The sequence below is a fragment of the Bos indicus genome, chromosome 16 (genome assembly GCF_029378745.1).
Source record: "Bos indicus isolate NIAB-ARS_2022 breed Sahiwal x Tharparkar chromosome 16, NIAB-ARS_B.indTharparkar_mat_pri_1.0, whole genome shotgun sequence".
Classification (NCBI taxonomy): domain Eukaryota; kingdom Metazoa; phylum Chordata; class Mammalia; order Artiodactyla; family Bovidae; genus Bos; species Bos indicus.
In genome coordinates, this window is record NC_091775.1 from 81,596,283 (window position 1) to 81,608,966 (window position 12,684).

Sequence of the window (12,684 nt, forward strand, 5' to 3'; positions counted from 1 at the left end):
TGCTGCTGCTGGAGGCAGAAGGCCCAGGACTCTGGCCTTGGAGCAGAGAGCGCAGTTTCGGAAAGCTGGACACGGACTCCAGGGACAGGGCCCAAGGTGGCAGTCGCGGCAGGAATGTCCGTGGTCAGGACAGAGGACGCGTGGACTCAGAGCATCCACGGGCTGGCCAGCTTCGTGGGCAGAAGACCTGTGTGGTCACACAGACCCCACACCGAGGAGGATCCGTGTGCACTTTAATGCTTTGCTGTTGCCATCTTCAAATTCCTAACAAGTTTTAAACACGGGATCCCACATTTTTTTCACACAAGCCCCTGAAAATTGTGTAGTCCGTTTTGCCCATGTGACAGACAGCAGAGCCCAAGCTAGACTCTCAAGACCTCAGTAAGATACAGCGTTTCTCCACCCGGAACTTGCACAGGAGCTAGTAGCCTACACGACACCATTGCAGGGTCTTATTGCTCTGCATTAACAGAAATAAAATTTGCAAAACAATTTGCACACTGTGATCCAAGTTATGGCAAAAGATGCCCCACAAAACCATGTATTTCTATGAGCACTGTACTAATACCTGTATGAAATGTTTTCAGAGAGCTCTGGAAAGTCTCCAAACTGTAGCAGTGGTTCCTGCTGGAAGAGAGTCACCCAGGGGCTTATTAATTCTTCCCGTATGTTTGTGTTGCTGGGGTTGTTTTTACAAGGAGAGCGTATCCAGGTATTACTTACGTGATGACGAGTAAGGTGGTAAGATGCCCTTAATATATCAGTAATTATTCTTAACACATTAAGACGTGTCTTGGCATTCCCTGGCAGACCAGTGGTTAGAACTCCGTGGTCTCACTGCCAGGGGCCTGGGTTCAGTCCCTGGTCAGGGAACTGAGGTCCCACAAGTCATACGATGAGGTCAGAACACAAGTGTCTTAAGAGGGAAGAGAAGGAGCACTGAGGTGTGCGGAAGGCAGAGGATAGAAAGATTCAGATGCATCAGGGCTGCGGGAGGGGGCTGGATGGGAGGAGGCGGGAGCTGGCTTGGGAGCTGTCACCCACAGGGTGGGCTGGCCGTGGCCCCTGAGGATTTGGAGGCCACGGGGACCCCTCTGGCAGCGATAGGGTGTGTTGGGGCGTGAGTTGCCAAATGAACCTGGTGATGACTTTGAGAGGTAACTCTGGCTACGGTGAGCAGAGATGGAGGGTGGGGGCAGGAGGGAATTCGCTCCCCAGGAGGAGGGGATGGGCCCCAGGGCGGGATGTACCCGGAAATGGGAGGGTTCAGGCCCGTCCTCTGGGGAGAGAGTACAAGCTGTGTAGTTTGTGTGTGTGTGTGTGTGTGTGTGTGTGTTGGTCATTCAATCATGTCTGACTCTTTGCAGCCACATGGACTGCAGTCCACCTGGCTCCTCTGTCCTTGGGGTTCTCCAGGCAAGAATTCTGGAGTGGGTTGCCATGCCCTTCTTCAGAGAATCTTCCCGATTCAGGGATCGAACCCAGGTCTCCTGCTCTGCAGGCAGATTCTTCATTGTCTGAGCTGCCAGGGAAGCCCCATGGAGTCAACGGCTGCAGTCAGGTCACCGCATCCTGATTGTACGATGTGACCACGACCGGCGTCTGTCCCCTGGGAGACAGGGGCTCTTGACAATACACACGTGGCAGGGTTGTTGGGCAGATTTGATGAGATGATGTTGGTGAGACATTGGACCCAGCACCTGGCTCACACCAGGAGCCCCGAATATCCCCCTGCACTTTAACTGCCTGCAGTTTGAAGCACGGATATGATGAGAGGTCATGTGCATGTATGGAGAGCCTTCTTTCCAGGACTTCCCTGCAGGAGCTGCATCCAGCCCGCAGAGGCTGGGCCAAGCCGCCCTCCCCTGCCAGGGAGGAGGCAGCAGTCACTGCAGCCAGAGGGCTGGGCAGAGATGGGAGGACAGGGCTCTGGCCCCGGGGCTGCAGGGGGGTCCCTCCCTGGGGTGCCTGGAGGAGGGTCTCTGTGAGTGCTGACCCTGGTCCCCCACATTTGGGGCGTCCCCCCGGCTTGGGGTGGCGCGTGTGCTTGCTGGCGGCTGCGGCTGCCCCTCCCTGGTTACAGACGTGGCCTGCGGCAGCCGGAATGCCCGCCGGCCCGCACCTGCCACCCGGGTCAGCTGCTCTTCTCCTGGGAGGGCAGGCCAGCGTCTTCCTCTGCAGGCGAGAAGGCATGGCGTCTGCCTGTCCGGCATGTAGAGGCTGCCTGGAGGGGACTGGGCCTGCATCTGGCACAGACTGAGCCTGCGTCCAGCCCTGCAGCTGTCCCATGGGGGCTTCTGGTTCTCTGTGCACTCCCACCCCGGTGTGGGGAGGCCAGGGGTCATCCCGGAGGCAGGGGCAGGCTGGAGCAGCAGTGTGGGGTGGAGCAGAGGCCACCGGAGCCGGGAGAGAGCGGGCCGTGGGGTGGGTTGGGGGGTGAGTCTGCAAACAAGGGATGAGCTGGCTGCGTGGCTCGTCTGCAGAGACCTCTGCGGGGGGTGCCAGGCGGAGGGCCCCCTTTCCAGCTGAGGGGGCGGGGTGGAGCTCGGTGGCTTCCTGAGACTCCTTGGAGAGCTGGGCACCCACCCAGCCAGGAACTCGAGGTCCCTGGGAAAACCTCAACAGGACGTTCTCTCTCTCTTTCCTCTCCTCCTCTCTCTCTCTCTCTCTCTCTCTCTTTCTCACACACACACACACACGCACGGTATTGCATGTGTCAATCCACGTGAAAACGTCCTAGAAGAGAACTGGGCGGTGAATCAGCGGGGCCGCAGTCTGGATCACACACCCACCCCACCCACCAGGGAGGGGAGCCTCGAGCTGGCGAGGTCCCCACAGGAAGCTCCCCGTCAACCCCAACCCGCTGGGACCCACAGCCAGGGAGGCGGTGGCCCCAGCCGGCTGTGGGACACTGCTGACCCCTGCCGGCCGCCGGACCCGAGTGTGGGCCCGGCCAGGCGTTTAGGAGGGGTGGGAAGAGACAGCCCGGCTCAGGACCCGCTGGGTTCCTCGAATGAGGCCAAGGAGGAATCAGAATAAAACCCAGACTGAGCTTCTGGGAGGAGGGCTGCTGGCGTGTCCTCCAGCCTCCATGGCCTGGTCAGCTCCCAGCTGCCCAAGAAACCATCAGCAACACTCCACCAGCCAAGTTCAGCTACTTAACCGGAAAGAAAAGGAAAAATTGAACTTTGAGAAAGAGTCTCTGCAGGTCTGCTGCGTCCCTTGGACCTGGGCTGACATGGGGTGATTAAGGCTGTGCTCTCCTCTTCCATGAGAGGGTTTCATGTTACGCTTTGGAAAACCACTACCGAGAAAGCTGACATCTGGAGAATCTGCCTGTGGTTAGATGTTTAAAAATCATTTTGTGTACCCTAGGGATGCAGTTTCCAGGATCTTTACTGGAATGTTCCCAGGGATCAAAGAAGCACCAGACTCCAATGGTTCCAGCAGAGTTATGGTGGAAGCCGCCGGGAGAAGTGAGGCCACGCCTCCTCGACTCCCTTCTTCTACCCCGCCCCCACCCTCACCGGGAGAAGTGAGGCCACGCCTCCCTGACTCCCTTCTTCTACCCCGCCCCACCCTCACCAGGAGAAGTGAGGCCACGCCTCCCTGACTCCCTTCTTCTACCCCGCCCCACCCTCACCGGGAGAAGTGAGGCCACGCCTCCCTGACTCCCTTCTTCTACCCCGCCCCCACCCTCACCGGGAGAAGTGAGGCCACGCCTCCCTGACTCCCTTCTTCTACCCCGCCCCCACCCTCACCGGGAGAAGTGAGGCCACGCCTCCCTGACTCCTTTCTTCTACCCCGCCCCCACCCTCGCACAGATCAGACCTCCCTCCGCTGCACAGCTAGCCTCCTCAGGGTGCACACTCCCCCAGCCACTGCCATCACCAGCGGGTGTGCTCTGCACGTGCCACTGAGCCGCCCCTGCGAAGCGATCGTGGCCTCCTGGGAGCTGAGTCTTGTGTATGCTGCCCAGCTCTCATTCTGCTTGACTGCTATTGCATCTGACGTCTTAACACCACTGGCCATTTATTTATTTACAATTTTATATGAAATATTTTAGACATGCTAAAGGTATGGAAAATAACACAGCAAGCATACCTGTTGCATTCATCAGAGTTCTGCACACAAACGGAACCGACAGGATATCCATTCACTCATTATTCATTTACCAATCGCAAAGAGCCAGCTCAGGCAGTTATGACAGCTGACTCGTAAAGGGGGCTGGCGGCCTGCAGACCTAGGGCAACCAATGGTTTACTTCCAGTCTGAGTCTCAAGGCCTGAGAACCAGGCAAGCTTCTGGTGTAGTTCTAGTCGGAAGGCCACCAGGCTTGATGACCCTGGAGAAGCTGATGTCCCAGTTTGAAGGCAGTGAAACAAGAGGGAGGCTCTCTTATGCAAGGGAGGGTCAGCCAGAGGCCGAGAGGAACAACCCCATGTCCAAGGAGTGGCGGCTGCGCGAAGGCAGGAGGGCCGAGAGGAGCTACTCCACGTTCAAGGTCAGGAGGGGTGGCCCTGAGAAGATACCCCTCATCCAAGGGAGGGAGCAGCAGCTGTGCTTTGCTGGAGCAGCCATGAAGAGATATCCCATGTCCAAGGTAAGAGAAACCCAAGTGAGATGGTAGGTATGAGAGGGCATCAGAGGGCAGACACACTGAAACCAGAATCACAGAAAACTAGCCAATCTGATCACACAGACCACAGCCTTGTCTAACTCAATGAAACTCAGCCATGCCGTGTGGGGCCACCCAAGACACACAGGTCATGGTGAAGAGGTCTGACAGAATGTGGTCCACTGGAGAAGGGAATGGCAAACCACTTCAGTATTCTTGCCTTGAGAACCCCATGAACAGTATGAAAAGGCAAAATGATAGGACACTGAAAGAGGGACTCCCCAGGTCAGTAGGTGCCCAATATGCTACTGGAGATCAGTGGAGAAATAACTCCAGAAAGAATGACGAGATGGAACGAAAGCAAAAACAATACCCAGTTGTGGATGTGACTGGTGATAGAAGCAAGGTCCTATGCTGTAAAGAGCAATATTGCATAGGAACCTGGAATGTCAGGTCCATGAATCAAGGCAAATTGGAAGTGGTCAAACAAGAGATGGCAAGAGTGAATGTCAACATTCTAGGAATCAGCGAACTGAAATGGACTGGAATGGGTGAATTTAGCTCAGATGACCATTATATCTACTACTGTGGGCAGGAATCCCTCAGAAGAAATGGAGTAGCCATTGTAGTCAACAAAAGAGTCCGAAATGCAGTACTTAGATGCAACCTCAAAAATGACAGAATGATCTCTGTTCATTTCCAAGGCAAACCATTCAGTATCATGGTGATCCAAGCCTATGTCCCAACCAGTAACGCTGAAGAAGCTGAAGTTGAATGGTTCTATGAAGACCTACAAAGACCTTTTAGAACTAACACCCAAAAAAGATGTCCTTTTCATTATAGGGGACTGGAATGCAAAAGTAAGAAGTTAAGAAACACCTGGAGTAACAGGCAAATTTGACCTTGGAATACAGAATAAAGCAGGGCAAAGACTAATAGAGTTTTGCCAAGAGAACACACTGGTCATAGCAAACACCTTCTTCCAACAACACAAGAGAAGATTCTATACATGGACATCACCAGATGGCCAACACCGAAATCAGATTGATTATATTCTTTGCAGCCAAAGATGGAGAAGCTCTATACAGTCAGCAAAAACAAGACCGGGAGCTGACTGTGGCTCAGACCATGAACTCCTTCTTGCCAAATTCAGACTGAAATTGAAGAAAGTAGGGAAAACCACTAGACCATTCAGGTATGGCCTAAATCAAATCCCTTATGATTATACAGTGGAAGTGAGAAATAGATTTAAGGGGCTAGATCTGATAGACAGAGTGCTTGATGAACTATGGACGGAGGTTCATGACATTGTACAGGAGACAGGGATCAAGACCATCCCCATGGAAAAGAAATGCAAAAAAGCAAAATGGCTGTCTGAGGAGGACTTACAAATAGCTGTGAAAATAAGAGAAATGAAAAGCAATGGAGAATAGGAAAGATATTCCCATTTGAATGCAGATTTCCAAAGAATACCAAGGAGAGATAAGAAAGCCTTCCTCAGCGATCAATGGAAAGAAATAGAGGAAAACAACAGAATGGGAAAGACTAGAGATCTCAAATTAGAGATACCAAGGGAACATTTCATGCAAAGATGGGCTCAATAAAGGACAGAAATGGTATGGACCTAACAGAAGCAGAAGATATTAAGAAGAGGTGGCAAGAATACACAGAAGAACTGTACAAAAAAGATCTTCACGACCAAGATAATCATGATGGTGTGATCACTCACCTAGAGCCAGACATCCTGGAATGTGAAGTCAAGTGGGCCTTAGAAAGCAGCACTACGAACAAAGCTAGTGGAGGTGATGGAATTCCAGTTGAGCTATTCCAAATCCTGAAAGATGATGCTGAGAAAGTGCTGCACTCAATATGTCAGCAAATTTGGAAAACATGTGGATCACAATAAACTGTGGAAAATTCTGAAAGAGATGGGAATACCAGACCACCTGACCTGCCTCTTGAGAAATCTGTATGCAGGTCAGGAAGAAACAGTTAGAACTGGACATGGAACAACAGACTGGTTCCAAATAGGAAAAGGAGTAGTCAAGGCTGTATATTGTCACCCTGCTTAATTTAACTTATATGCAGAGTACATCATGAGAAACGCTGGGCTGGAAGAAGCACAAGCTGGAATCAAGATTGCCAGGAAAAATATCAATAACCTCAGATATGCAGATGATACCACCCTTATGGCAGAAAGTGAAGAGGCACTAAAAAGCCTCTTGATGAAAGTGAAAGAGGAGAGTGAAAAAGTTGGCTTAAAGTTCAACATTCAGAAAACTAAGATCATGGCATCTGGTCCCATCATTTCATGGGAAATAGACGGGGAAACAGTGTCAGACTTTATTTTTCTGGGCTCCAAAATCACTGCAGATGGTGATTGCAGCCATGAAATTAAAAGACGCTTACTCCTTGCAAGGAAAGTTATGACTGACCTAGATAGCATATTAGAAAGCAGAGATATTATTTTGCCAACAAAGGTCTGTCTAGTCAAGGCTATGGTTTTTCCAGTGGTCATGTATGGATGTGAGAGTTGGACTGTGAAGAAAGCTGAGCACTGAAGAATTGATGCTTTTGAACTGTGGTGCTGGAGAAGACTCCTGCGAGTCCCTTGGACTGCAAGGAGATACAACCAGTCTATCCTAAAGGAGACCAGTCCTGGGTGTTCATTGGAAGGACTGATGCTGAGGCTGAAACTCCAATACTTTGGCCACCTCATACGAAGAGTTGACTCATTGGAAAAGACCCTGATGCTGGGAGGGATTGGGGGCAGGAGGAGATGGGGACGACAGAGTATGAGATGGCTGGATGGCATCACCAACTCAATGGACATGAGTTTGGGTGAACTCCGGGTGTTGGTGATGGACAGGGAGGCCTTGCATGCTGCGATTCATGGGGCTGCAAAGAGTTGGACACGACTGAGTGACTGAACTAAACTGAGCCTTGACTGAATGGAAGAGGCCCACCCACATCATGGAGGGCAATCTGGTTGACTCAGTCTACTAATCTAAATGTTAATCTCGTCGAAAAACACCCAGAGGGCCTTCCCCAGAGCAGACACAGTTCTGTCCCCAAAGAGGGAAGTGGTTCAGCGATTAAGTCTCCTTGCTTCCACTGCAGGTTGATCCTGGTTAGGGAGCCAAGCTGTTGCATGCTGGGAGGTATGGCCAAAAAGTAATGAGAATTATTGAAAACAGAAGCATCCAGAATAATTTTGGCCAAGTACCTGGGCCCAGTCACGGCAACACATAAGTTCTAATCACCACAACCGTAAGCACCATCCAGTGTAAGAAGCGAAGCAACTCAAGAACACAGTTTCAGCTCCCCCGGCTCTGCTGGTTTCTCTCTTCCCACTGCTGCTGCTAAGTCGCTCAGTCGTGTCCGACTCTGTGCGACCCCATAGACGGCAGCCCACCAGGCTCCCCCGTCCCTGGGATTCTCCAGGCAAGAACACTGGAGTGGGATGAATTTCCTTCTCCAATTCTCTTCCCACAGAGGGCCGCTGGTCTGCACTGAGCCTTAACCCTTCCTGTGCCTGTCTTCACACTTTTACCACGGTACGTGCTATGCACGCATACACTATCGTAACTCTGGACGAGTCATGGATGTTTCCAGAAGTCCCCTGGCTCTCCTGGACTGACCAGATCAAGTGTGACTAGGAAACCAGCAGAGATTTTTATTATTTTTATTATTATTTTAATATTATTTAATATTATTATTTAACTAATAATATATTTTATTATTATTTAACTCTGTTCTTCCCTCCTTTTTTTCCTTTTCTTCTTTCCTTTATTCACTTAACTCTGATAGGATACTCACCCAGGCGTCAGGCACGCGGAATTTGACCAAGACACAATTCTGTCCCCAAAGAGGGCTGCTCCTGCTCTGTGTGACACCCGCAGGGGGCTTCTGAGTGATCGCAGTCTCACCTCTCTCCATGCGCCTGCTGCTTGCTTCCTGCTCTGAGCCAGCTGCTCACAGGGCCCCGGCCGGGCCGAGGCTCTGGCCCTTCTTGGCCACTGGCTGTGGCAACACCGCCCAGTTCTTCCCTCTGAGAGTCCATCTCGGCAGAAGCTCACCCGACAGGTCCCCCCAGAGACCACTGTTCCCTTGCCTTGGTGGACAGCTGGGCACGGTCACAGCCCCCCGGGGAACCCTGGGAGTGCAGCCTGCAATGGTCCTTTTTGGAGGCTCCTCGGCAGTGAAATGGTTTGGCCAGTCTTAGTGAGGATGGCTGAGTGGATACTTTTTTCTTTCTTTTTTAAGAGCTGTTTTTTTAAACAATTTTTATTTATCTACTTACGGATGCGCTGGGTCTTCGCTGCTGCTCTTTGAGGTGTGTCAGGTGTCTTGTGGAGCTGGCTTCCCTTGTGGAACCCGGCCTCCAGGAGCTTGGGCTTCAGGCTTCCGTGGTTACACAGGCTTTGAGCACAGGCTCAGTCATTACGGCACTCAGGCTTAGCTGCCCTGCAGCATGTGGAATCTTCCCAGACCAGGGGTCGAACCCATGTCTCCAGCGTCGGCAGGCGGATTCTTAACCACTGAGCCACCAGGAAAATCCTCGGTGGATACCTCTAAACCCTCATGTTTCCTCTTAGCAACACCCCATGTATAAAAGCTGATTTCTTCCCCAGGAAATACGTCCCTGAAGGCAGTTACTGAAGGGACCCACCTGGAGTAACCTACCAGCCTCTGGAAATGGTCTTTTCCCAAAAGAGCTGCAACAGTATTTCTCTGCCCCCCACACGCTCTTCTAGAACCTCCCCATGTGCACAGAAAGAGGGTGCGGTCTGTGTCCACTTCCCCTGAAGCTGGCTCAGGCTCCATGACCCCAGCAGAGCTCAGGGAGGTCCTGCTCTGCACCTCCTGAGGCTGGTTTGCAAAAGACCAGGCACTCCCTCCTGGCACGCTTGCCCTCGCGGCCTAGCCCAGGGAGCTTGCTCGTGGGGTTCCCGCTAAGAGTCCCAGCCACCAGCCGCCGCCAGCCCTGTGGGCAAGGAAGTCCTGTGATAACTCTGGCCGGCCGTCATCACTAGACAACTCTGGTCGTCTCCGTGACAACTGTCTTGCATCACTCGTGTGGTCTGAGCAGGAACTATCCTGCTGAACCCATAACCCCAGAAAAATGGAGTGAGGAACGTGGAGAGAAAGATGAGTGTCTGCTGTGGCTCTAAGCCACTGGGCTTGGGGCGGCTCCTTTTGCAGCCGTGGGTAGGCGGGAGTCCGTCGTTTCCACATGGCCCTGCGCGTCCCTCCTGAGACCCTGCTGTTCTGCACTGTCTGCCTTGCACCCACCCGTCCGGGGAAGCCGGGCTTGGCACACCGTGGGCGCTGCTGGGAGGATGGGGGTCCTGGGCCTAACAAGCTTGCACTACTCCAAAGGCCTTCTCTCCCATCAAGGGCCCAGGGCTTTGGGTTTCTCTGCTAGGAACCCAGGGTGTCTCAAGTGAGAGTCGTAAGAATTTAAGTATCAAACGATCCCGGTGAAAAAAGGATGAAGGTCGCTGAGACCCCGAGGCCCCTGAGGGTGTGATTCACAAGCCCACCAGAAGGGGGCAGCCGTGCTCACAGTTCTTGTGCAAATGGAAACTTTTCGGTGCTGGAGTTTCTAAAACATAAAATACCTCAATAGAAAAGAAGTAAAGCCGAGCACATCTCCAGGCAAGGCGCATGTGAGTTACAAAGGAGACGGAGCCTGCCTTTGCGGCTGTCCGACAGCCGAGTAAACGCTCTCTTTGGATCGTCTGATCGTTTCTTCCGCCTGAGCCTCACTGATCAACCCTGACGGATCAGAGGCCGTGGAGCTCTTGCCTAAAACCGCTCACCCCTCTGCTGGCTGGCCAGGCGACCAGAGATGCTTGGAGGGTCTTGGACAGGAGAACCGGAAAAAAGTATTAGAGAGAGAGGGAACCAGAGGGGCTAGGAGCAGAGGAGGCAGGAGGGGGCTCTCCAGGCCTCGCTGCTCCCCCGCTGCCGTCCGGCCCCCTCTCCTCTCTGCGCCCCCATTCACCGCCCACAGCGGCCTGGGTGAGCGCAGGAGGGGAAGTGGCCTCACGTGGCCTTGGGATGGGGGCGGGAAAGGAGAAGAGGTCACTTAAAAGTCATTCTGCGAGTTTCATAACATCCCCAAGCAGCAAACCGGGGCCTCTTGAGTCCCCTTCCAAGCTCCCTGGAATATTCGTGTGGTTCACGGTTTAAGGGGCTTGAAGAAGGAAACACATTTCCCCGTCAAAGCCCCTGTAGGGCCCTTGTTTCTCTCCAGGTGGATGTGCCCCCATCTTGCTTCCAAACATTTTCTGCTCCTGACATTTACACGTGAACTTTCCTGCCCTTTCTTTTGCGTTCTGGCCGTCAGGCTCATTTCTCTTGCAGATCCCACGGGCTCTGGGATTCGTCCTCAGGAAACATGAAGACAGCGACAGGTCAGGAATGTGGGCCCATCCGTCCGCCCGGTGCCACAGCCTCAGCACTGCAGAGCCGGGTCCAGGTGGATCCAGGGAGATCCCGGCAGATCCAGGCAGATTCAGGTGGATCTGGGGAGATCCAGGGCTGGGAAGGACCTTAGAGCCGCCCCTAAGCCCCACACAGGGCCTGTCACAGCCCAGGGTCCTCAGAGGCCCACAGGACATACTTTCCAAGAGACGATTTCTCTTATCATAAATCATTCTCAACAGCATCTTTTAATTAAACACAGGTGTTTGTGAAAGAGAATGCAAATTTTAAACAATTTTTTACCGTAAAACTGAAGACCTCAGGGCCCTGGGGTGGCCGATCCCGCCCACGTTCTGGGCACTCAGGATGGGCACATCCCTCTGTGCTGGCAGGACCACCAGGTGGGAGCCTTTGATGGCTCAGAGCTGGTCCCAGCCTTCACCTCACACACGAGGAAAACCACGGCCTGGATCACAGCCACAAGGTCAGTGAGCTGATCAATGCCCGCGGTCACTTACATGCCAAAGAAGGGGTGAATATAGTCCCACAACCTTCAGGCCCTGGGGAGCCCAGTGGGGGAGCCACTGGAAAGGGCCCGGAGGGCACTGGTGCAGTCACTGGTGACATCAGTCACTCCCAGTTTTATTGGGTTGTGACTGACACACAGCTCGGGGTTAGGTTAAGGCGTGCAGCACCGCGGTCTGACACACACATCCTGAAATGACGATCACAATGGCTTGGTGAGCCTCCCTCACCTCATACAGATACTGCATTGAAGAAATGTAAAGAACATTTTCCTTGTGATGAGAACTCTCAGGGTTTACCTTAACGACTTTCGTATGCACCATGCAAGAGTGTTAATCGCTGTGCTGCACATCCATCCCTGACCTGTTATCTTATCACCGGAAGTTTGTACCATCTGATTGCCTTCATCCAATTCTCCCTGCCTCTTGTAAGCACAAATCTGGTCTCCGTTTTTTTAATTAATATTCATGTATTTATTTAGGCTGTGTCAGGTCTTCATTTATGGCAAATGAGATCTTTAGTTGCAACATGCTAACTCTTAGCTGCGGCATGTGGGGTCTAGTTCCCCAACCAAGGATTGAACCTAGGACCTCAGCAGTGAGGCCTAGGAGACCTGACCACTAGACCGCCAGGGAAGTCCCAATGTCATTATTTTAAATCCTTGATGACGGAGCTGAGACTCACAATACAGGTTCAGCCTGGGCTCCTTCGGAGCGTCAGAGCCCTGGTCATCCGCAGGCCTTGCTCTCTCAGGTCCCTCTTGGCCGTGAAGTGGCTGTGCCTGCCCTGGGCTTGTGGTCATCACATTCATCTGCGTCTGTCCTCCTCGACCCCTCGCTCCCCGTGTGCCCGGGCAGCTCCCGGCAGACGCTCGGCCCTGCGAGGATTCACTTTCTCACTGACCCTGTGGTCTCCCCCCAGAGAAGGGTTAAATGCGGTGGGTCACTGCCCAGCCTGGGGCCGTCCTGCTGCCTCAGCTCTCTGTGAACCAGCATCGCTCCCCGCTCTCGGCAGCCATCCCAGGGGCAGGACTCAGCACACATCACCCCCCATTTACGAGGCTCTGCAAGAGCCTGCAGGAGAATCCAGGTGTGCTGGCCTTTCCCCAG